Below are 26,564 nucleotides of genomic sequence, written 5' to 3'. Positions count from 1 at the left end.
GTACGTTCTCAATTTCAATTCTTAAATCAAATCGATCTTTTACTCTAAGTTCTAAGGTCATTTTGAGTAAGTCAATTAACCTCTTGAGACCTGAGCGTGACTGCTGTGTTCATTTTCCATTCCCCTTTTTGATTTGTAACTAGTAGCCCTTAAGAAACTTTCAAATATATCTATATCTATCTATATATCTATCTATATCTATATCTATATATATATATATATATTAAAAAAAATTATTTTTTTTGACCAAATAGTTTCCCTAAAAATTGATGTCCACATAGTATGTTCTGAATCTATGTACTGATTATGATTGTCTCATGTCTGTCAAACATGTTGAGTGATCCAAACATCATCTGCAGCCTGAAACTGAACTTTTGATCAGATTTTAAGAGTGAATGCACTTAGAGAGCTATATGATGCTCACTTGTTGCACTTATTCTGTTTTGAATACTATTCTGTATTGCTAGTGAAACTCTGTAATACGGCACTTTTCATACCACTGTCTCCTTAAGATGATTCACTTATGTTTTCCTCTTTTGTAAGTCACTTCAGATAAAAGCGTCTGCCAAATGAATAAATGTTAATATGTGAGTGATTTACTAACACTGAAGAGGGTTGATGATTTAAGAATTGAGATCTGAAAATCAATAGATTTACCCAGTCCTAGTGTGCATTATGTAACAGTAAACATGTCAAGTCTATTTGTATGCTACATTGTTACATGACCTCACTATGTTGCATGTTTAATTTAGCATATCAGAAATATATACATTTTCAATTCAACTCAGTGTAAAAATTGTTTTCATCTGGGTATAACATGCATACTGTGCACAACACACATACTAACTACACACTGCAGAAATAGATACTATACAGTAGTAGTATAGTAGTAAGCCTTATACACACGTCCTGACAGAGCACATACAGACCGTAACATATAAATGGCTTACTTATAAAACAAAACGTACGTATCTCTAAGACAGAGAACAAAAACTAGTAAATAATAAAGTGAATGATTAATGTGTAATAAAGGGAGCGTGCACATTTTGTCCCACCCAAGACTAGTACAAATCAAGTGTTTGGCTTGAGTTGAGGGCCAACTCCTCTTCAGAGACATTTCTTCATAAATATAACAAAAGCCCACAGAGCCAGTGTGTGTGTCTGTGAATCCCTCCAGCACAGATTCCTCTGATGGGGTCAAACCTCAGGCTCTTTAATGGGAACAGACACACACATTCTGTGGCCTTTCATACACAACATGATCTTTCCATCACACACACTCAGCTTCATAACAGCGTGATATTTACCAGAAAAGGTCTGCTTTTATACTAGAATAATAATAAATCAATCAATTTATCACAAGCAGGACAGCTGTTGAATAAAAGTTTGGCAAAAAAATGAAATGACATGTTGAAAAGTTCTATTTTCACTTGTTAAAAGTTTTAAGAATTTATTGATTAGACACCAGTTTGATGATGAAATTAAATTAAACTTTAAAACATTTTCTGGAAAGTTCTGAAAAATAATAATTATTAAACTATAATAAATTAAATATTAGTATATTTTTGCTGTGGTATCGAAACTGGTATCGAGAACCGTGAAATTTCACTGGTATCAGTACCAACTACTGAAATGTTGATACCATGACAACACTAATTGTGTGTGTTTGCTGTTTATGTCATATGTGATCTTTGGGTTGTGGTTAATGCCCCTTATAATAAATAAGTAAATACAATTTGTATTTAGACTCCCAGTGAGCAAGCTAATAATAGTAAGCTATTGCTTGTCAACAATAAGGACGAGATGAAAAAGATGCATAATGACGATAATCAAAGAGTTTAAATTGAAACATACAATCTCCAGTATAATCATGTGCTCAGCATTTCACCACAGTTTCTCATGTTCTTTAATCTTACATATTTAACATATGCATCTTTAAAATGTTTGGTACATTTTTAAATAATTTTAAGTAGTTTATACATTTTTCAAAATGTTTAAAGTTTTGGTTAATTCAGTCAGTTACAGTTTATTACATTAAAATATGTTATTTGTTGACAAATTATTTGCCAAATGAATGAATACATGTTGGAACATTGACTAAATTTAAAGACATTGTCAAAAAACTAAAATTTTGACTAGAATAAAAAAACTGAAACTTAACACTGCATTTGCAACACATTTAACTTGCAAAATGTGATGTATTTCTGGGTAAAATAGAATATTCAATAGAAGAAGAAAAAAATGCAGGGTGAGGCTTTTATCCATCAGATTTTGTTTCACTCATGAAAAGTGGGCTTTGAATGTTTTGCAAGTGTCAGAGTCACTGTTTACACTCTTCAAGGAATTAACCTACAAATGGCTTATACTTATATTTGACTAAAACTGAGATACATTAAATATTTGAACATCCAAAAGCTTCAGCTTAGAGAAAGTAAATTAGATTGAATTTTAAACTCTGACTGAAATTTCACTGTCTTCACAAGCTTCAGAATCAAAGATGGCGCTTCTGTGAATAAGGTCTCACTAGGGCAATGTTAGCATGTGTTAGCATGTTGCTAGCATGTTGTAGCACTTAGCTAGACATTGCTAGCATGTTTTAGCAAGTTGCTATCGTGTTTTATCGTGCATGTTGCTAGCATGTTGTAATACTCAGCTAGGCATTGTTAGCATGTTTTAGCATGTTGTAACAATTAGCTAGGCATTGCTAGCATGATTTAACACTTAGCTAGGCACTGCTAACATGTTTAGCATGTTGCTAACAAATTCTAACACTTAGCTAAGCATTGCTAACAGGTTTTAACATGTTAACATGTTGCTTGTATGTTTTAGCACTTAGATAAGCATTGCTAGCATGTTTTAACATGTCGCTAGCATGTTTTAGCATGACGTGTCCCACAGTAATAATTTAGTATTATGTTACGTTCAACTGGGGTTTCAAAAATAAGTCTGTGAAGTAGCTTTGGACAGTAAAAACATTTGAAGGTAAATAATGCTTTTTATTAAGCTACTTTGAATCAAACGTTTGAAAGTCCCTATGGATTTATTCACATTTGAGTCTTCTTTAAATCTGTGCATACTTGTACGTTATTTTTCGTAGTCTAGAAAATAACTGTTTTAGACTAGGTATGCCATTTTTTTAATCTGCTGATTAAGAAGGCTATTTTCAACGAGGTGCCGACTGCTTAACGGGTTAAACTATCTGTTATTCTGTGTGCACGTCATGTTTAGAATACATTAGGTTTATTTTAGGTTACATCACAGGCCTATTTTTTCTATCATATAGATACTTATTTTTTTACATAGTAACTGTTAATGGTTAACGTTCTTTACCGAACAGCTGTCATATTAGATCAACTGCTAATGTACGTCGTGAAATACACGCAACCTTTCAGCGCATATTTTTTCTCTCGTAGATTTGGCTTAGTCTACCTGTTAATTATTTTCAACAATGTCCTGACTGTTTTTAATATGATAAGTAATGTTTACTTGGTGAATTTCATTTAGAACAGACTGGGTTGCTCTATTGGTCCTGCACTATTCATATTCCTGTTAAATATTAACAGGAATATGTAAATACTACAAAATTTTCACTTAAACATCAGTGAAATTTGTCGTTCCACACATACCTACTGTGTATGCGCACAGTTATATCGAGCATACTTTGACAGGCTTGCATTCGACAGTACCCTGACGCTGAGCGTTCACGTCAAAGTCTTTAGGCTATTCCTCACAGCCTTGTTGTCATTCCTGTCAAAAATCAAAGATGGCGCTACAGTGAATAAGGTCTATACAAGCCTATTTTAATATAAAAGCATCATATGACCAATCGCCCTTGAAAACAGCTGCAGCACATTTATTAGCAGCACAGCACTAGTTTTTGAGAGATTAGAGAAACATGTTTTTCTTTTCTTTTTTCACCCGCTGCCCCATCTAGTCCCCTGCGCTGAAGGTTGCCATGGAGATGGGCAGTTCCTGGCTACGCATGCAGTTTGTGTCATGTCAGATCAGCAGCAATAAAAGAAGGTCAAAGCGAGAGGAAAGCGCTGAATACACTGAGAACAACACACACACACAGAAAGTTAATCTGTTTGATACCATCCAGTGGGGTGGAACAAATTACCCTCATTTGGGAGTTTTAAATAAACTATACTGTGGTGGAGTAATGAATAATTCATGAGTTTTAAAACATGCACATTTGTTAATGCAGGGTGGCCGAGATTTTCAAGTGTTTCAGTAATAGCTGTGGCAGGAGCCACGTGTGTGTGTGTGTGTGTGTGTGTGTGTGTGTGTGTGTGTGTGTGTGTGTGTGTGTGTGTGTAATGCAAGAATCCCTCATTTCTTATTGTATACAATTCATTATTGCGCAGTATTCGAATAACATCCCAAGCCTGTAAAACAACTTTTCTGCTTATGTCACCAAGGCCATGTGGGTAAAAAATTATATTAACCAAAGAAAGATAGAGTTTGTTAAGACACACTTTGAAGCTGACTTGACAAAGAAACTAGTTTTAAAAAAAAAGATAGATACACAGATGGAAAGACAGAGAGACAGACAAATAGAGAGATAGATAGAGAGAGAATCATAAAGCAGATAAAAAAAGGCCTTTTGTGGGATTGTTTACAATTTTTGGTCAGTTGAAGTTTGAAATAATGAGCATTCTGTTGGCCAATTTAAACATTCGGTCCATGTTCCGTCCACTGTGAGAAAACTGTACATTTGATTAAGAAAAGACATAGCACACTATTCCAGAACAGTCTGAAGGTCTGTGCCAAGTTTGGCGGATATAGCTTTAAAGCTCTAGGAGAAGTTACAAGTTATTATACAAATCTACAAATGCAGCACAGAATAACAGGAGGAAATTACAGCGTTTCAGGAAATGCGGGACATTGTAAACGTACATACATATTGACGTCACATACATATTGCCTTTTCTGTGTCACAATAAAAGCTCCTTGTGAAGTTGAAGTAAATACTGCTATAAAACTAAAAATGTCTGATTTGCCACTGGCTGGTAAATGTTAAGATTTCACTCATCAGTGATTGAGTAGTATAGTGGTGAAGATCTTTTCACTGTGTGTTGATAGTAAATGTTTGGTTTGACTCGTTCCGTGTAACGTGTGCCCAAAGACGAGATCCACACAATCCATTTGTCAATGAATAATAGGGGTGTAAATCAGACGTTTCATCATGATACGATCTTGAATTGATTCTCTTGGCCTGCGATTCGATATTTGCCAATACTTCAAAATCTGGCGCGATTTGATTAGGTTCAGGGGCCTGCGATCTGCGATGTTCTGATATTATGTGCCTATTTTACACAATCAATATTTATTTTAATTGTTTTTGCCCTCAAATGCAACCAAAATATAATTTGATTATTTTATTCAGTTCTCTGTATCCACATTGGGACATCCACAACAAAATAAGGTACTTCAGATAAATCAGAAAACTTACAGTTAAATAATATAAAAAATAACGTCACAGTAAGTGATCAATCATTTGATGACAGTTATTTTTCAGTTTAGTCCAGTTCAAAGTACTTACATACCCATGACTTGTTTCCAACTATCCGTGCGGTATCTGTGGTTTTCTTGTCTACAACTTCCACAGTTGTAATGAAAAATTCTGTTACAGTTAACTGGAATAAATGTTAGTAAGGGTGTTGATGTGTAAAGTCTTATAACTGATGCTGGAGCTGAGTAGGTGTTTCTCTTTCCCTCGTCATAATGTTCATAATGTCGCCGTTGTCAAGACGTTTCCCATGATGGTTGAACTGCTCCCTGGTACTTTTAAATAGCAAATTCTCATGTAAAATTCAAATGGGTCGCATGCGCAACGATATTGATGGAAGCCCGAATTAATTGCGCATGTGAGCCACTCTGCGTTTGTCACGAGAGCTCACATTTTAAAGAGTGCCCGGTTGATGCACTCGCACGGATACTGTCAATGGAACTCGCATTTCACAGAAGCCCGATTGACGCGTGCGCACACCGCACGGAATTGAGCAGAGCGCAATTTGGCTTCAAAGATCCTGCGCACATCCGTGTTCCACATGAAAAGCATATTTAGCACTCATAAAGTGAAATGAATGTAATAAGGTTGCTTCATCGCCTGACGGAAATGCGTACGGATGTGGCTGACATTAGAGTATTAAAATAAAGGTGCATCATAAAGAAATATCTATATCGATATATACGCATTGTATCAATAACATTGGATCGTTGGTCATTGGATCCATGCACGGTTACACTCCTATTGAATAATATATTTAAAAAAATTATAAAAATATACATATTTTATTCCAATCTAACACAACTAAAACACTTCTGTGATAAGCTTGATGAACTGCTGTCATTCTTAAAGAAACGGTACTGTTTTAGCATGTGTTCTAAATATCAATATTGGTCCCATCTGTTCAGGATTGGGAATGGAAGGATGTAACTGTCAGGGTTGGGGAGTAACGGAATACATGTAACGGGATTACGTAATTAAAATACAAGTAACTGTATTCCACTACACTTACAATTGAAATCATTGGTAATTAGAATACAGTTACATTCAAAAAGTACTTTGATTACTGAAGAGATTATTTTGCATTTTATTGTCATTTGTTTCATTTAATATTTAGTCCTTTCGGATGGAAAACATTTATACATATAAATGATGTGATCCAAAGTGCATTTGAACAGCGGTGAAACACTTTCTTATGATGTGTTACATTCATACGAGCAGACAGAGAAGTAAGTTTGAAGTAAGTTTGGAGCAGAAGAAATAGAAATAAATCTTGTGTAAATTGTCAGCTTTATGCTTAGCTAAAATTATATTTCTAGCCATTTTACATGCACATGTTACCAGGCACGATCATATTTGTTTTATCAAGAAAATTCATGTTGGATCATAATTTCTTTATTTCTAGTAAGACCTTTGATATTAGGGCAAAAATCGTATTCTTGATGATAATTTTTGTATTGTTTTCCTGTAAAAATATCTAAAAATCCTTAAAACAAGATCAATTTGATTGATCTTGTTTTAGAAACAACACGGCATAAGATATTTAGGTTTTTCAGAGAATGTATTTTTTACATGTGTATTTTGTCTTACTGTACTGGCAGAGTTTTTATAGTCAAAACAAGTGAAAAAATCTACCAGTGCTGAAGAAGTAATCCAAAGTATTTAGAATACATTACTGACCTTGAGTAATCTAACAGAATATGTTACAAATTACATTTTACAGCATATACAGGTGCATCTCAATAAATTAGAATGTTGTGGAAAAGTTCATTTATTTCAGTAATTCAACTCAAATTGTGAAACTCGTGTATTAAATAAATTCAATGCACACAGACTGAAGTAGTTTAAGTCTTTGGTTCTTTTAATTGTGATGATTTTGGCTCACATTTAACAAAAACCCACCAATTCACTATCTCAAAAAATTAGAATACATCATAAGACCAATAAAAAAAACATTTTTAGTGAATTGTTGGCCTTCTGGAAAGTATGTTCATTTACTGTATATGTACTCAATACTTGGTAGGGGCTCCTTTTGCTTTAATTACTGCCTCAATTCAGCGTGGCATGGAGGTGATCAGTTTGTGGCACTGCTGAGGTGGTATGGAAGCCCAGGTTTCTTTGACAGTGGCCTTCAGCTCATCTGCATTTTTTGGTCTCTTGTTTCTCATTTTCCTCTTGACAATACCCCATAGATTCTCTATGGGGTTCAGGTCTGGTGAGTTTGCTGGCCAGTCAAGCACACCAACACCATGGTCATTTAACCAACTTTTGGTGCTTTTGGCAGTGTGGGCAGGTGCCAAATCCTGCTGGAAAATGAAATCAGCATCTTTAAAAAGCTGGTCAGAAGAAGGAAGCATGAAGTGCTCCCAAATTTCTTGGTAAACGGGTGCAGTGACTTTGGTTTTCAAAAAACACAATGGACCAACACCAGCAGATGACATTGCACCCCAAATCATCACAGACTGTGGAAACTTAACACTGGACTTCAAGCAACTTGGGCTATGAGCTTCTCCACTCTTCCTCCAGACTCTAGGACTTTGGTTTCCAAATGAAATATGAAACTTGCTCTCATCTGAAAAGAGGACTTTGGAACACTGGGCAACAGTCCAGTTCTTCTCCTTAGCCCAGGTAAGAGGCCTCTGACGTTGTCTGTGGTTCAGGAGTGGCTTAACAGGAGGAATACGACAACTGTAGCCAAATTCCTCAACACGTCTGTGTGTGGTGGCTCTTGATGCCTTGACCCCAGCCTCAGTCCATTCCTTGTGACGTTCACCCAAATTCTTGAATCGATTTTGCTTGACAATCCTCATAAGGCTGCGGTTCTCTCGGTTGGTTGTGCATCTTTTTCTTCCACACTTTTTCCTTCCACTCAACTTTCTGTTAACATGCTTGGATACAGCACTCTGTGAACAGCCAGCTTCTTTGGCAATGAATGTTTGTGGCTTACCCTCCTTGTGAAGGGTGTCAATGATTGTCTTCTGGACAACTGTCAGATCAGCAGTCTTCCCCATGATTGTGTAGCCTAGTGGACCAAACTGAGAGACCATTTTGAAGGCTCAGGAAACCTTTGCAGGTGTTTTGAGTTGATTAGCTGATTGGCATGTCACCATATTCTAATTTTTTGAGATAGTGAATTGGTGGGTTTTTGTTAAATGTGAGCCAAAATCATCACAATTAAAAGAACCAAAGACTTAAACTACTTCAGTCTGTGTGCATTGAATTTATTTAATACACGAGTTTCACAATTTGAGTTGAATTACTGAAATAAATGAACTTTTCCACGACATTCTAATTTATCGAGATGCACCTGTATTCTGTAATCTGCAGTGGAATACATTTCAAAAGTAACCCTCCCAACTCTGGTAACTGTAGATCAGATCTGGAGAATGCATGATGACATCAAAGCATCCCTACCCAGCCAAGCCACAACCCAGCTCAATGGGCTGTCCACGTGTATTTAAAAATTACTGTGCAACTGTCCTTGTTGTGAAAATCTAAACTTCTTAAATAATAGGATATAATGAATATACTGACATATTAGCTACTATTTAAAAGCTATCCTACTGTATTCTGAATTCTTCATGCTTTAGAGACCGTTGTTAATTTTCTGCACCGAATTCTTGAATATTTTTCTCTAGCACCGAACACGCTTCATTTATGCCCTGTCCCGCTCTGCACCCATTGCATCTTTTCCCAGCATGAGAGTAGAAATTAATAATTTTAAAATGAAGTTGAAATAACATGGACTGATGGCTTCAACATAAGCATATACCATAGATTAACAACCTCAGAGCTCACGGTAGGTCTGTTTTTTTTTTTAAGTTTTATAAGTTATTGTTAATAATCAAACCCCCTATGGAAAAGATAATGATGGGATTTTTCCTTCTGGAACCAAACTGTATTCTATAGTTCTCAATGGTCTACTCCTGCTGGCCCCCATTTTCACAAGTTATGGACGCTATCAATGGAAAAACACAATCTGGCAACCCAAAAATCATTTTATATTATAGATATCTGCTTTGATTCTGTTGGCTTTAAATGTACAATATGTTTGCTTTGTTGTCATTATCCTTTAAACAGGGAGTACAATGAAAGCTTGGGCTGATGAAGGCAATTTAGCCAAACGTGATTGCATTTAGAATTAAATACAGTCTGTTATGAAATCACTTTTCCGATTACTTGTTTAATGTCAAAATAATCTGATTACTCCATTACAAAAAATAATCAATAGTGACAGTGCTACTCTTATTATTTCATGATATGAGGGCCCTCTGAAGAAGACATTAGAAGAGTTCATAAAGGAGGAATGTGCCAGTAAAACGAATAGCTGCTTGTGTCTCAGTGCTTTTGTAAAAATGGCTCTGAGAGGCAGATGAGTGAAGGAAATTGTAACACAATAAATGGTAAGAGTCAAAAAACCAGGCCTGACAAAAGTAAAACTGTAAAAATTTGCGTTTGTCATGTTCCCACTCGTTTGTTTCCATGTGGCTCGAGTGAGGAAATGCAGGATAAAGCTGTTCATATATAATCCAGATCCACCTTGACAGGGAAAAATGGTATTAGACAAAGAGATTATACAGACACACACTTAGAGCAACTATTGAGCATGACCGTCCCTTTTGCACTGCTCTGAAAGACTATTGTTCTGAAGACTCATAAGCACTGTTGTGTTAAACTCTCGTATTCATCTCACGTTAGTGCAGTCGGCCGGAACGGACTCATCTCACTAGGGAGGGTGAAACAGGGTTTATTGCCCCACAGGTGCGCATACATTGCCATAGTAACCCGTTGCTGGGGTACGTGACCCGGTCTAAGACACTACTCCAGCTATAACTTGAGATACATATACATTATATAGTCACACAGGTGGGAAGATGCAAGGGTCAGTATATGATTTCCCACCTTAGATGTTTCATATGGGGGGGGGGGGGGTCAATTCTCACTAGTGTTATTTAAAAACAAAAATCTGGACAAAATGTACTGAAAAAAACAAACTGATCCAACGTCACACGCTTGCACTTTAGATTAAAAACAGGGGTGGGGCTGGGCGATATGGCTACAGCAATTATATCTTTATATTTTTCAGCCAACTAAAGATAATGTTTTTATCCTGAAATGGCCTAAAAGTGTTTTGTTTTGTCATTTCTACCAAACAGCTATTTTAGCCAAGTAGATTCAAAAAGTTGAAGTAAAAATCTAGTTAAAATAATGAAGGCATGTCTTCCAGTTTCTGACTAAATAAACAAGGAAAACTTATGCTATATTTAATCATTTTCATTTATATGCACCAATATTTAACAATATATATGCCTCTTATTGCATATGCACTATTTACAAAGATATATTTTCACTACAATAATCAAAAAAAAAAAATTATTGTAACCCAGTTGAATATTATAATCCAGCATTTTTCCCAAAACACAGAAGTGTCTCCGATTCGGTTTTTGGTTTCCCCCGCTCAGTGTTTTCACTCACATCGGCATATGTTCTTACCGGATAATGTTTAGGGTAATAAATCTGTCAAAAAAAACAAACAAAAAAAGCACTTGGCTCCATAGTGCTGATACTTTACTTAGTCTCGATGACCAATTTTGACAGTGCCTCACCCGTCAAAGTTTAAGGAGCGTTTAAGTAGATGGCATAAAGCGATGGTCTGAGGTGAGTTACGTTGATATCATTAACTGCCGGGTTGATATGACAGCCAACAACAACACAACTCCCTCCCCTCTGCAGATGGCCCCGAGTCAAGAGTATCAGTGGGAAACGAGACCAATTAGCATTCACTGCTATGAACAGACATGTTCAGGATGCCAGAGAGAAGACCTCTGAGAGAACAGAACTCGTGTGGTGTTTGCAGACATTTATTCATTTATTCATTTAACCATAATTGATTGAGTTAATGTGGATTTTGACAGATGGTGTCCCTAGTGAACAGGGAATAAAATATTATTTAATAATACCAGATTACTGGATTACTGAACATTTGTGACCAGCAATCACTGATGATCTACTGTAGATGAACTACTGCTCATATTTGTGAATGACAATGTTGACATTTATAGTGTTTATATTGTAATGTGTTGTAGATTATCGTAAGAGTGCACATTTTGTTACCCGCATGTCTGTGTGAGCTGCTGGAAGCACAAACATTTCAAAATAAGAGTCCCAGGTGTATTCCGGGCTTGTTTATAGTTAAAATTCCCGCATTATCCACCAAATCATATTTTTTTCAGGTTATTATTCGAATGTGATTTGTGAACTGCAGATGGGATTTTCTTCTATTTGGACTCTTGTTACCTCCGAGTGTTTAGTCTGTCACAAAATGTTCTTAGAAAATGCATTCAATATCTGCTAATTCTATTATCAGTCAACCTCTACTATGGATGAGCCTTGTGCAATGTGACAATCAAAACCAAGCCCTGTACAATTAGGCAGGTTTCTTGTTCATGTGACTCCGATTTGATGCGTCTTTTCTACACCAGACACAAGCGGCATGATGACTCAAAAGCAAATCGTTCCCATTGTAATCAATTATGCTGTCTACACTGGACACACCGCGCTGAGGTGTTTAGAGATCCCCCATTTTATTTCTGATGTCAGTGTAGACAGGGTGTTCAGGGACGTTTACACAAGACATGTTCCTTCTGTCAAAAACAGCTAAATACAGCATAACAGAAATGATCAGAATGGAGGGGTCTTGACTATTTTTATTTTGAGACGTTGTCTTAATAATGCAATGCTCACGGCGGGATGCTCGAAAAACAGTGTGCAAGCCGCAATGCAATGGCCTTTCAGGATATTTTCAGAGCTATTGTTGCTCTGTTAACCATGAGCTTGAGTTAATCTAGAGGCACTCAGTTAATTGGAAGGACAGAGCCAAAAGACAAACTGCAAGACAAATGTATCCATGCTCCACAGGGCACCCCTGAGCTCAGAGAACTGCTCTTTCAATTTCAACACATGACTGTGATTTGAAGAGTGGCACATTTTATCCAAATGACTTCTCTTGGGGTTTAGGTGAAAGGTTTCTTCACTAAATTGGACTCCTATGGATAAGCTGTTTTTAACTATGTTTGGGAACATGCCAAACCCCAGGCTGGATTCTTCCTCTCTCTTTTTTTTTATCAGTTTCAAAGAAGCATGTCAATGGGACAAAGCTGATCCCCTCTCATATGGTCTTCTTTGTGTGTGTGTGTGTCTGTGAAGTAGCTGTAAATATCATTCAGATGGGTCTGCTCTGGTAAGGTCATCAACTGATGCTGCGCTGGAAACTGATGGTCTCAAACTCTTGGGCACATGCCTTTTTACATTTTGACCTCAAAAACTGAGAATAACCAAATGATTTCAAATTTAAGGTAAACGCAGGTATCTTGTAGTCAGATTTCTTTTAAAAAGCTGATTTTTGGTAGTTATCCGTGTATTGGTGTGCATGTTAATGCACTCATGGTTAATTCAAACTGTGTTGTTTGTTGAGATGTGTGTTATTATTTTTCTAAGCAATCAGGCGATTTGACTTTCGCCTGGATGATTGATAAAATGGGCAAAACAGATCCCGTAGAATTAGATTGAAGAAGGGACACGACTTAAGTATAGACCCTTTGACTCAGGGCAATAAGTAACCATATAGCAAACGTCTAGAAAACCCTAGCAACCACATAGCAACACGCTAAAACCACCCACAACATTCTAGCGCTGAGACGGCGAGTTCTGCATGGGCAAGCACCACTCACCTTTTCTTCAGAAAATCTAAAAATGTAGTAAAATAATTCTTCCAAATGATATCATTAATTAGCATATTTTCTGTTGCCAAGCATTAATACAGAATATAGAACTTATGTACGACGTGGTCAAAGGTTCTGCACAACAGCTTTTTACGTGGCTCATTCAATCAGAATGTACAGTCATTATACATTCATTTTATAATCAACCTCAGCCACTATCAATGCCGTTAAAGCTAACATTGGTTTTGTTAGTTGTTCTTAAGTCAGAAGTATAAATCCCATTAAATGTTTTCCATAGGGGAATTGATTATCAACCATATCTTATAAACCTTTAAAAACAGACCTACCGTGAGCTCTGAGGTTGTTAATCGATGGTATATGCTTTTGTTAAAGCCATCAGTCCACACTATTTCAACTTCAAAAAACAAGTTTAATAGCGGAATTCCTGGTGAAGAACTACGCTTCCTAAGTTCCTGAAGAGATATGATCCACCAATGAGAGAATGATGGCCAAAAAAGTGCACGATAAGAGCTCTGCAGTGACTGACCACCCCCATGATGCACTGTGAATGACGCAATTGAGTTGCTCTCCCTACACTCTCAAACTACTTAAATATTTGTATTTATCTGAATAGTTTAAAATAAACTTAAAATATATAGTTTGTATACTTATAATCAACAACTTTAAATCAATAGTTTTATACTTTTCCATCTTTTGTATTCAATTATGTCATTTGCAATGCTTCTTGGGATTGTAGTTCATTTACTGTTAAGTAAACAGTCTTGTATCTTTGTCTTTTTGTCTGATTTTCAGATTCTTTTTTTGATTCAAATCCAATTTTGTAATGTTGTAATTCATCTTGGAGCTGGCTGGTTTGGCTTACAACTCTTATGAAGGATTTTATGAAATCCCTATGGAAAAAAAAATTCTGGAACCTAGACGGCTGAACAAGTGGGTGGCCACTGTTGCGCTCTAAAGTGGACAGTAAGTCTTGTTGAATGTGGGTGATGTAACAGGTGGTGTGTCTTTAACGGTGTACTGATGTAACCCATGTAAGTCTCAGCCCTCCAGGTGGATGGAACGAGCACCCGGCTCTTCCAGCGATGGACAATCCCACAACTCTTCCGAGTGGTTGAGCAATCCCTGTCCCAGTATGCCACAGAATTAGGAGGGCACCGTCTGGACAGAGCAAACTGTTCCAACAGGAAACTCACCCTCAGAGCCTAAGTCTTTTTCTACATTTGCTGTACTCTTATTAAAATTGTAACGCCACAATGCTTCAGCGAAGTGACATACGAGATAGTGAAGCAGTATTTTTAGAATTTAAAATAGACAATAATTCACTGATACATTGACAATGCATGCAATAGTGTTTTGCTGGTAGTTCTCAACTGGCCAAAAATGGGTCATAGGTGTGTTCTGAATGGGCTGTAACTAGGGCTGGGCGATAGGACGATGCAATCAGACATCAAAAGACATGTGCTTGAACAAACACACTATTATATTTTGAAGAACAGACGAAAGAAAAGCGATCGATGCACATGTCTGATTATCTGTTTATTCAGAGGTTCAATGGTGCGCTGCTTATCAACGTTTAAAAGGGAGAAAACAACACTTCCCACATCTTTTTTTGTTGATATCAAAGGCTGTTCATTCAAATGCACAGTGTTTTAGGCCCGGTTCACATTTGGGCGAACTGATCACAAGTGGTCCGGAGAGACACATTACCGTTTACACCTGGTAGTAATATGGGTCTCCTGTGACCACTTGCGTTTGGATTTCGAGGGCAGGATCTCCAATTTCACGACGACATACAATGATTACTGCAGTGTATTACTGCGTGATAAAGTGCAAAAAAGTTGAACAATAAGAAAGCGCAAAAAAATGTGTGCACTGTTTCTCCCAATTATACTTGCATTTAATCGAAGCACAAACACAACATTTCAAACAGAGTTGTCAGTTATTTTAACTGTAGTACCAGATGTGTGCTTCTCGTCGGTGTCTCTGCATGTTGTTATCAGACACACTGAAGAAGATCCAGGAAGTACTCGTGCAGGTATAAGTTTGCACTTTTTCCAAATTTTCCGATTGGATGATTATTTGTTTTGCAAAGCCGCACCTAACTGGCAAAGTTTAAAATTCTTGTTTTAGAGCAGTGGTTGACTGACAGGTGAGTGGGCGGTGCTTCGCTTCTGTTTGAGCACATTTCAACTGATGAGCATTTACACTACAAACCCAATGTGTTTACATGCATTTTCAACCACCTCTGCATGGGGCTGAAGTGGACAAATCTGAAAATGTTTTGGACCCCATTTATACCCGTTTTAGCGTCATCCTAGGGGTGGGTGATATGACCAAAATCTTATCACGATAACAATATATATCATGGTATAGTAAAAGTATTCTGGAAAATCAATAAAAAAAAAATATTTATATATTAAATAAAAATATTGTAATGCCTACATTTGGAAACTTCAAACTCAAATATATAGTCAAGTTAAAAAATTAAATAAAAAATAACTTGCTTTTAAAACCCAACCTTACCAAAAAAGCTACATTTACATTACACAACATCAGTCTGATGTTGTCAACCATTATTATTATTATTATTATTATAAACTTTCCTCAAGAAATTCAAGATCTTCTCAATGTAATGTAACGCAGAAAATAGCACGTACGTAAATTAAAAATCCAAACCAAATTTTTTGACCGATCTTTTGGCTTTCATAATATTCTTTTGCGTGCTTCATTTTGAGGTGCTTAAACAGATTGCTTGTATTACGAGTGATTATCGTTGTGCGTCACAGTTTGCAGATTACATCTTTCTTCTCTGTGTCGACTTTTGTGAATCTACACCACAGATGTTGCACCTGTTTTAAAAACACACTCCTCTTCATTTTCATGACCTGCAGTCGTCCCGTTCTGTGGAGTTGTCTTTCTCCATTAGGGTTTTTACTGGGTCAAAAATAATTGAGCATCATGAGTGATCCGGCTCTGCGCTCTCCTGTCTTTGGAGCACAAATATCAGGAAGCCTGCTGGAGTTGTGCGCACTTGCGAGCTTCAGGAGATAGAGCGCGACACATACACGTGAAATAAAGATGTGTGTTAGATGAGAAGCATATTTAGTGCTTTTGAATGCCATTGAATTTTCTTGGGCAGTCGCAGAAAACTTTTCAATGTCTGAAAAACCATGTTTCTTCAGTTCTCTCCCTCTATGGAAATGTACATGTCGTGATATACACGATATGACAAAATCTCTATCAACTAACACTTTATATCGTCGCCACAAAATATATTTCATCGTATCACCCAGCCCTACGTCATCCCGTTTCAAATCGATAGATCTTAATACCAGGTGTAAATGGGGCATTAGTTTGGCCAAAGTCCCTTTCAAGGCAAGTCAGTCCACTCGCTGGCAATTTTTGGTATGCTCTCAGGCAACTATTTTCTATGTAAACAAGCGGCATAAACCGTCAGCTCCTATCTACTTGAATAGGGAAAGACTGAAATCTCCAAAATGGTTGGTCAAGATTTCAAATCTTGAGTAAAATCTGACAACACTGGTAACATAAATTGTGCTTCTTTATCTCAGATCACGCAAAAAAAAAAAATCTTTGTCAGGCAGGTCCAGCTAATGCACATTCACGTACTTGAGTTGACTGACAGGTGATGTCTGTATCTAAAAGATCATTGGCTCTTTTACCTGTAAGGCGGGACGTCCTTTTCAACATCCGCCATGTTGGGCTTTACGATTTCTCCCATTAATTTTAATACCAGTGCTCCATTTTGGCGTAATCTGATACATGCTGTATGTCTCACATGAACACGGTTCACTTGTTTTGGATAGCATAAAGAAAGCATGAAAAAAAATTACATTCTATTTATCAATTTATAATCAAAAATACAATATCAAGGGAAATAATCAACCATTATGATTTATATACTGTATGTCATTAAGATGTTTGTCTGTGTATGAACAGCAGTGGATCGCTTACACTCGCTGCCAAGTATGTGGTTAATAATTTGTCCAAGAATGATGTCAACCCTAAAACACCAGAGACAACAACTCCACAGTGACCATCAGGAAAAACAACTCCCAAAGAGACCCTCTGACCTCCCAGATCCCACCTGAATACATCCAACAAACACCACGTTCAATTTCTAAATACATCAACAAATACATTTTACTTACTGATGGATTGTTTGCATGTAGTTCTCAATGAACTTTCAAAGCAAAGTTCAGTTTTTATTATTCCAAATATTCCAAAATACTGCAAAATAAAAATGATAAACGCTACTATGCTTAGATTGTTATAACTGGTGATGTGTGGTTGAGCTGAATAATACTACTGCAAAACTCTAGGTTATTACATGTGATTGTGAGAAAGGTATTTACATTTGTGTATCACTTGTCTATACAGGAGCACTGTAGATGCAAATCTAGAGCAGGCAACATATGGGAGACCCAAATAAAGCAGCATTTTTGTCTAATTGTTCTAGATAGATTATAATTTATATATTGTGCATATAATTGGGCACAAACAGAACACAGTTAGAGACCTTGATAATCAACACAATTCAACATAATAGCTACAACTAGGGCTGCAACTAACGATTATTTTTATAATCAATTAATCTAGCAATTATCAGAACGATTATTTGACTATTTGCCGATTATTGCAGTGATTAATCATTAGCTCTTAACAGATTTTTCAGCTTGTTCCCTGAATTAAAAGGTTGTATTAAACGTGCTAACAATAAAGAGGACAAAATCATCTTTTAAAAATACCTCTAAATGACATTCACTGAATTAAAGGGGAAAAATACTTTTTATTGTTTAAATCAGTAAAAATGTCACTACAAAAAAATCCTATTGTTATCAAGTGTATTTGTTTTTTTGTTTTTATTATTTAGAATTGTCTAAAAATCCTTAAAACAAGATACATTTACTTGAGAAGTAACATATAAGATATTTAGACTTGCTTTAAGAGAATGTATCTTAAATATAAAGTGTATTTTGTATATAAGTGTATTTTATACTTCTGCGAGTGCAGTAAAGACAAAATATACTTCTATTCAAGATCTATTCTCTAAAAGCAAGTCTAAACATCTTATATGCTGCTTTTCAGGTGAATGCATCTTTTTTTAAAGGATTTTTAGATATTTTAAAATATTTGTATTTTTAATATTATATTCAACATTCTCAGATTAAAAATATATATATATATATATTCTGCAGTATAGCTGCTAAAGTAAATGTACGTGTTTTAAAGGAGTTTTAGATATTTCTATTGGAAAACAAAAACAAATCAAAAACGTATTTTGTTGCGGTGTATAATGGGGCGAAGACTACCCTCTCTCACCTTTCTGTTCACTTCCATCCATCTTTAACTCTCTCTTATTAATAAAGCTGCGTATTGCCAATTTTCTTCACGATAAGAAATGCACAGTGACACATATATTATGATTCAATAAGTCACGAGCCATCACGTTATAATCTAGCTGCAGCAAGCGCGCATGAGGGATGAGCGTCCTCGTGACAGAGTGTGCATCAGCCAGTTGCAGTTTCAATCTCTCCCCCTTAGATTGAGACATTCACTCAACTCATAGAAGAGGCGCTGACCGCACAGAGAAATGCCAGTTTCAGAGTTTGTAGTTATTTACATGATCTGCTTCTGTATTATTTGAACTTTAATAAAGCTATAATGCATTAAATAGAACTGCATTAAAGATGTAAAGCCAGGGTGTTTCCTTTAAAGAGCTCCAGCTCCACTTATTCCACAGTGAGAGTGCTTCTGTATTTACTTATTTTGTATTCCCTCATACTTTGCGATCTACATCACCTGAAGCTGTGAAAGTTTAGAGCGCATCTGGACTGTGATCAAACAACTATTCGACAACAAAAAATTGTGTCGACAATTTTTATTGTCAACGTTGCCGATAACTACTTGCTACAATAGCTGTTTGGATGAAATGATGGTTCCTCTGATAAAACAAACAAACAAACAAAAACCCACTTTTGAGACATTTTAGAGCAAATACATAATTATTGAAATATATATTGTCAATAGGCTGAAAAATATCGAGATATAATTTTAAGACATATCGCCCAGCCTTAAACTGGACCAGAATGCACACAGACACTATTATGATAATGACCACGCAGACAAACAGACGGCGCGTACACATTTAAACCGTGGCGAGACTTGCTTGACAGCTGCCACTGCACATATGCACTAATCCAACAACAGACAAAAAGTACAGGCAAAGAATTATTAAGGACTGCAATATGTGGAATTATTCCAATGCTTTTCCTTTGTGTGCGTGTGTGTGCGTAAACCACTCAGAGACCCTGAACGGACTCTGACAGATGGTTTGGTCTAATGCTACACTTGCAGACTCAGTGACGGAGGAACAGAACCAGCAGAAATCCATCCAACTGGAAGTAAAACCTTTAAACATCACCCAGTGCAGCTTAGCTACACTTCCATGCCCACCAAAAACCTGACAGTCAACCACAACCTAATCCCTCCTGTGCTTGAAACGGCTTTAAGTGGCCAGCACTAGAGAGGGGCTGAAACGTTCTCGAATGACATATTCTGACCTTTATTATCAATTCAACTGCTGAAATCATAAAGCACTTAAATGGAAATGAAACCGTGCCCTGACCTTTGTCTTGTTTCTTGAAAAATATTATCTTAGTAATATGATTTTAGTATCACTAATATTCATCCATACATTCAAGAATGGAGTTTTGACTAAACGCGAGATAGACTTCAGATGGCTGTTATTTTGTATAGTCCATGAATTCACTTAAAGGTGCACTCAGTAATTTGTTCCTCATTAAAAATGTATCTCCTAAAGAAATGAATTGTAATTTTGCAATATATGTATGAAATCATGAGCACTCATGTTAAAATGAAGACTCCAGTCATATCAGTAACTTTATACAGGGTTTCTGAGGTTTTATGAAGCTAAATTTAAGACTTTATTAAGATCTTTTTAAGACCAACTAAAGAAAATGTATTGAAGGGAACACAATAGGTCAATATGTTGTCTAAATGTAAATGTCTATAGGGAGCTGTATACTGATCAATGAATATTTACAGATCTAATAGAAGCAGAAATTAGGCCTAGTCTACACTCTAAAACAACAAACAGGGTGAGCAGATTTTTTAAAGTTTCAAAACAGGACACTTGTGTGTGTGTGTGTGAGTGAGGGGAGGAGGGGTGCATTATTGTTGTTTTTTGGTTTTCTTTTGGGGGGGGGGGGGGGGGTTAATGAGGGATCATAAAAATTGCATTTTGTTTTTATTTAGTATTGCTGTGAAGAAGCTATTTGACATAACAGATCCTCACAGATACTCCACAAGACAAAATAGTGACTGAATTTACACATGATCCTGTTCAGAAGTTTACATTCACTTGGTTTTTAATATTTCTCGATGATCAATGACTGTTTGTGTAATAAAAAAGTTCACGAGTCTCTGCTTTATGCTGAGCAGTGACACAAGTGAAAGTTAACACTCTTGTTTATCGGCCAAGCGAATACCATTTTGTGATTATCAGCATCAGCCGATACTCGCAAAATGGTAAATTATCGGCCGATATATCAGTCTATCACTAGACAAAGCCTGTGGAGTGAAGGCTGACTCCAGGTTCCCAGAAGAGCAAGACTGTCATTTTTAAATGTGTATATCTGCAAAAAGATTGTTTTGTCCACTTTTACGAGTACACTAACATATGAGGAATCAAAGTGTGATGAGGGTTTAGTGCACGTGTGATGAGGGTTTAGTGCACGTGTGATGAGGGTTTAGTGCGCGTGTGATGTGCGTGATGAGCGTGTATGTAGTGTGCGTGTGATGAGCGTGTATGTAGTGTGCGTGTAGTGTGCGTGTGACGTGCGTGTAGTGTGCATGATGTGCGTGTAGTAGGCATGTGTGATGTGTAGTGGGTATGTGTGGTGTGTAGCGTGCGTGTGACGAGCATGTAGCGTGCGAGGAGCGTGTAGTGTGCAGTGTGCATGTAGTGCACGTGTAGTGCGTGTGATGTGCGTGTAGTGCGCGTGTGATGTGCGTGTAGTGTGCGTGTGATGTGCGTGATGAGCGTGTATGTAGTATGCGTGTGATGAGCGTGTATGTAGGGTGCGTGTGATGAGCATGTATGTAGTGTGCGTGTGATGTGCGTGTGATGAGCGTGTATGTAGGGTGCGTGTGATGAGCATGTATGTAGTGTGCGTGTGATGTGCGTGTGATGTGCATGTAGTGTGCGTGTGATGAGCATGTAGTGTGCGTGTGATGAGGGTGTAGTGTGCGTGTGATGAGTGTGTAGTGTGCGTGTGATGAAGGTTTAGTGAGCGTGTGATGTGCGTGTGATGTGCGTGTAGTGTGCGTGTGATGTGCGTGTAGTGTGCATGTGATGTGCGTGTAGTGTGCGTGTGATGAGCGTGTAGTGTGCGTGTGATGTGCGTGTAGTGTGCGTGTGATGAGGGTGTAGTGTGCGTGTGATGAGGGTTTAGTGTGCATGTGATGAGGGTTTAGTGTGCGTGTGATGTGCGTGTAGTGTGCATGTGATGAGTGTGTAGTGTGCGTGTGATGAAGGTTTAGTGAGCGTGTGATGTGCGTGTGATGAGCGTGTAGTGTGCGTGTGATGTGCGTGTAGTGTGCGTGTGATGAGGGTGTAGTGTGCGTGTGATGAGGGTGTAGTGTGCGTGTGATGAGGGTTTAGTGTGCGTGTAATGTGCATGTAGTGAGCGTGTAGTGTGCGTGTGATGAGCGTGTAGTGTGCGTGTGATGAGCGTGTAGTGTGCGTGTGATGAGGGTTTAGTGTGCGTGTAGTGTGCATGTAGTGAGCGTGTAGTGTGTGTGTGATGAGGGTTTAGTGTGCGTGTGATGAGGGTTTAGTGTGCGTGTGATGAGGGTTTAGTGTGCGTGTGATGTGCGTGTAGTGTGCATGTGATGAGGGTTTAGTGTGCGTGTGATGAGGGTTTAGTGTGCGTGTAGTGTGCATGTAGTGAGCGTGTAGTGTGCGTGTGATGAGGGTTTAGAGTGCGTGTGATGAGGGTTTAGTGTGCGTGTGATGAGCGTGTGGCGTGCGTGTGATGTGCGTGTAGCGTGCGTGTGATGTGCGTGTAGCGTGCGTGATGTGCGTGTGATGAGCGTGTGATGAGCGTGTAGTGTGCGTGTGATTAGGGTTTAGTGTGCATGTGGTCAGCGTGTAATGAGCGTGTAGTGAGCGTGTAGTGTGCGTGTGATGAGCGTGTAGTGTGCGTGTGATGAGGGTTTAGTGAGCGTGTGATGTGTGTGTGATGTGCGTGTGATGAGCGTGTGGTGTGCGTGTGATGAGGGTGTAGTGTGTGCGTGATGAGGGTTTAGTGTGCGTGTAATGTGCGTGTAGTGTTTGTGTGATGAGCGTGTAGTGTGCGTGTGATGAGGGTTTAGTGTGCGTGTGGTGTGCGTGTGATGAGCGTGTGGTGTGCGTGTGATGAGCGTGTGGTGTGATGTGCATGTAGCGTGCGTGTGATGAGCGTGTAGCGTGCGTGTGATGAGCGTGTAGCGTGCGTGTGATGAGCGTGTGATGAGGGTGTAGTGTGCGTGTGATGTGCGTGTAGTGTGCGTGTGATGAGGGTTTAGTGTGCGTGTGATGAGGGTTTAGTGAGCATGTAGTGTGCGTGTAGTGAGTGTGTAGTGTGCGTGTGATGTGTGTGTAGTGTGCGTGTGATGAGCGTGTAGTATGCGTGATGAGGGTTTAATGTGCGTGTGATGTGCGTGTGATGTGGGTTTAGTGTGCGTGTGATTAGGGTTTAGTGTGCGTGGTGAGCGTGTAGTGAGCGTGTAGTGTGCGTGTAGTGTGCATGTAGTGTGCGTGTGGTGTGCGTGTGATGAGGGTTTAGTGAGCGTGTGATGTGCATGTGATGAGCGTGTAGTGTGCGTGTGATGTGCATGTAGTGTACGTGTGATGAGGGTGTAGTGTGCATGTGATGAGGGTTTAGTGTGCGTGATGTGCGTGTAGTGTTCGTGTGATGAGCGTGTAGTGTGCGTGTAGTGTGCGTGTGATGAGGTTTAGTGTGCGTGTGATGAGGGTTTAGTGTGCGTGATGAGGGTTTAGTGTGCGTGTGATGTGCGTGTGATGTGGGTTTAGTGTGCGTGTGATTAGGGTTTAGTGTGCGTTTGGTCAGCGTGTAATGAGCGTGTAGTGAGCGTGTAGTGTGCGTGTAGTGTGCATGTGATGAGCGTGTAGTGTGCGTGTGATTAGATGTGTAGTGTGTGTGTGATGAGGGTTTAGTGAGCGTGTGATGTGTGTGTGATGTGCATGTGATGAGCGTGTAGTGTGCGTGTGATGAGGGTTTAGTGTGCGTGTGATGTGCGTGTAGTGTTCGTGTGATGAGCGTGTAGTGTGCGTGTAGTTTGCGTGTGATGAGGGTTTAGTGTGCGTGTGATGAGGGTTTAGTGTGTGTGTAGCGTGCATGTAGTGAGCGTGTAGTGTGCGTGTGATGAGCGTGTAGTGTGTGTGTGATGAGCGTGTAGTGTGCGTGTGATGAGGGTTTAGTGTGCGTGTGATGAGGGTTTAGTATGCGTGATGAGGGTTTAGTGTGCGTGATGAGGGTTTAGTGTGCGTGTGACATGCGTGTGGTGTGCGTGTGATGTGGGTTTAGTGTGCGTGTGATTAGGGTTTAGTGTGCGTGTGGTCAGCGTGTAATGAGCGTGTAGTGAGCGTGTAGTGTGCGTGTGATTAGTGTGTAGTGTGTAGTGTGTGTGTGATGAGGGTTTAGTGAGCGTGTGATGTGTGTGTGATGTGCATGTGATGAGGGTGTAGTGTGCGTGTGATGAGGGTTTAGTGTGCGTGTGATGTGCGTGTAGTGTTCGTGTGATGAGCGTGTAGTGTGCGTGTAGTTTGCGTGTGATGAGGGTTTAGTGTGCGTGTGATGAGGGTTTAGTGTGCGTGTGATGAGGGTTTAGTGTGTGTGTAGTGTGCATGTAGTGAGCGTGTAGTGTGCATGTGATGAGCGTGTAGTGTGCGTGAAGTGTGCGTGTGATGAGGGTTTAGTGTGCGTGTGATGAGGGTTTAGTATGCGTGATGAGGGTTTAGTGTGCGTGTGATGTGCGTGTGGTGTGCGTGTGATGTGGGTTTAGTGTGCATGTGGTCAGCGTATAATGAGCGTGTAGTGTGCGTGTGATGAGCGTGTAGTGTGCGTATGATGAGTGTGTAGTGTGCGTGTGATGAGGGTTTAGTGAGCGTGTGATGAGGGTTTAGTGTGTGTAGTGTGCATGTAGTGAGCGTGTAGTGTGCGTGTGATGAGCGTGTAGTGTGCGTGTGATGAGCGTGTAGTGTGCGTGTGATGTGCGTGTAGTGTAGTGTGCGTGTGATGAGGGTGTAGTGTGCGTGTGATGAGGGTTTAGTGAGCGTGTGATGAGGGTTTAGTGTGTGTAGTGTGCATGTAGTGAGCGTGTAGTGTGCGTGTGATGAGCGTGTAGTGTGCGTGTGATGAGCGTGTAGTGTGCGTGTGATGTGCGTGTAGTGTAGTGTGCGTGTGATGAGGGTGTAGTGTGCGTGTGATGTGCGTGTAGTGTTCGTGTGATGAACGTGTAGTGTGCATGTAGTGTGCGTGTGATGAGGGTTTAGTGTGTGTGTGATGAGGGTTTAGTGTGCGTGTAGTGTGCATGTAGTGAGCGTGTAGTGTGCGTGTGATGAGCGTGTAGTGTGCGTGTGATGAGGGTGTAGTGTGCGTGTGATGAGGGTGTAGTGTGCGTGTGATGTGCGTGTAGTGTGCGTGTGATGAGCGTGTAGTGTTCGTGTGATGAGCGTGTAGTGTTCGTGTGATGAGCGTGTAGTGTTCGTGTAGTGTGCGTGTGATGAGGGTTTAGTGCGCGTGTGATGAGGGTTTAGTGTGCGTGTGATGAGGGTTTAGTGTGCATGTAGTGAGCGTGTAGTGTGCGTGTGATGAGGGTTTAGTGTGCATGTGATGAGGGTTTAGTGTGCGTGTGGTGTGCGTGTGATGAGCGTGTAGCGTGCGTGTGATGAGTGTGTTGTGTGTGTGTGATGTGTGTAATGTGTGAGTGTTTTGTGTGTAATGTGTGTAGTGTGTGTGATGTGTGTTGTGTGATGTGTGTGTAATGTGTGATGTGTGTAATGTGTGTAGTGTGTGTGATGTGTGTTGTGTGATGTGTGTGTAATGTGTGATATGTATAATGTGTGTTGTGTGTGTTGTGTGAGTGATGTGTGTACACTGCGAGCGCGCGACTATATTTACAGCACGTGCCATACGCTAAACATGATTATTACTGCAACCAGCAGCTGTAACGTGCGCTGATGTAATGTAGCGGGTTGTAAATATGGCACAGATAGGGTTCAGACGTGTACTGTGATGTAAAAGCACGCAGACAGTGTAAACATCCCGACTGGATATTAAAGCGTTACATAAAGAAACTATAGCGGGTGGCCGGATTTGACGCGGTCTTTAGAGAATATGTCCATATGTTACGTTTTACAGACACAAATATTTACATCACAAGCTATCAAGCTTTTTTAACACCACCATTACAATGTGAATACATCGTGTTAAGTTGTCTAAATACATTAACAAACTTCAAATCAATGCATTTAAAACAGCAGCAGCCTGTAAAACATCAGATTCATTGAATCCAAGAGGAGGATTCAGAAGAAGTACATCCAAACACTAAACACACACTTACCATATATATATATATATATATATATATATATATATATATATATATATATATATATATATATATATATATGTATATATGCGAGTAGTTCTGATTCAATTATCGGTGTTATCTTACTAAAAGACACGATCTGCCCATCAGCTGATGAATTTAGCTGTTGTATGACAGAATCAGCTCCATGCCCGAAACTCACAGACGACATCGATAAATAAAAAACAGCCATAAGCAGCATACCTGATTCAGTCTAGACGCACTCAGCACAACTCTCAGGATGCGGTCTCCAGCCAAAGAGCTTCCGACAGCCTCAGAAATGTAAAATTGAAATTCCCACACCGAAATCTTTCTGGGAGAAAAGCCAACGTAGTGAAAACACGCGAACCCTCCCCTCCACGAACGGTGGAGCGAATGCGAATGCATTTTGATTGGCGGGCGGAAATAGATCCTAACATGTGATTGGTTGATCTCGCTGTCTGTCTGCAATACTCGCCTTTTATTGGTGGGTTCTGAAAGTGCTTCACCGAAATGCGGACAAAAGGAACCGCAGCAGCAAGAACTGTTGACTAGAAGTGAAATAGCGAAAGCTAGTGGATGAATTTAAAATCACACGACGTGCAATAAAACAACCCTGAAGACACCCACAT

At 39.0% G+C, this 26,564-nt stretch overlaps 1 protein-coding gene across 9 annotated transcripts in view; it reads right to left on the bottom strand.

The window, feature by feature from the left end:
- LOC127409882 (protein 4.1-like) overlaps positions 1-26,308 on the bottom strand; it is a 160,055-nt gene extending 133,747 nt beyond the window's left edge. For all 9 annotated transcript variants that reach the window (XM_051644813.1, XM_051644816.1, XM_051644817.1 and 6 more), the window contains exon 1: positions 26,158-26,308. The gene's annotated coding sequence lies outside the window, so the exon portion shown is untranslated. The remainder of the gene's footprint in view (positions 1-26,157) is intronic.
- Positions 26,309-26,564: the final 256 nt, after the last annotated feature.

This window comes from Myxocyprinus asiaticus, chromosome 19 (genome assembly GCF_019703515.2).
Source record: "Myxocyprinus asiaticus isolate MX2 ecotype Aquarium Trade chromosome 19, UBuf_Myxa_2, whole genome shotgun sequence".
NCBI classification, from domain to species: Eukaryota; Metazoa; Chordata; class Actinopteri; order Cypriniformes; family Catostomidae; genus Myxocyprinus; species Myxocyprinus asiaticus.
The sequence above is the reverse complement of the archived record's forward strand: the minus strand, read 5'-3'. Positions and strand labels throughout refer to the sequence as shown.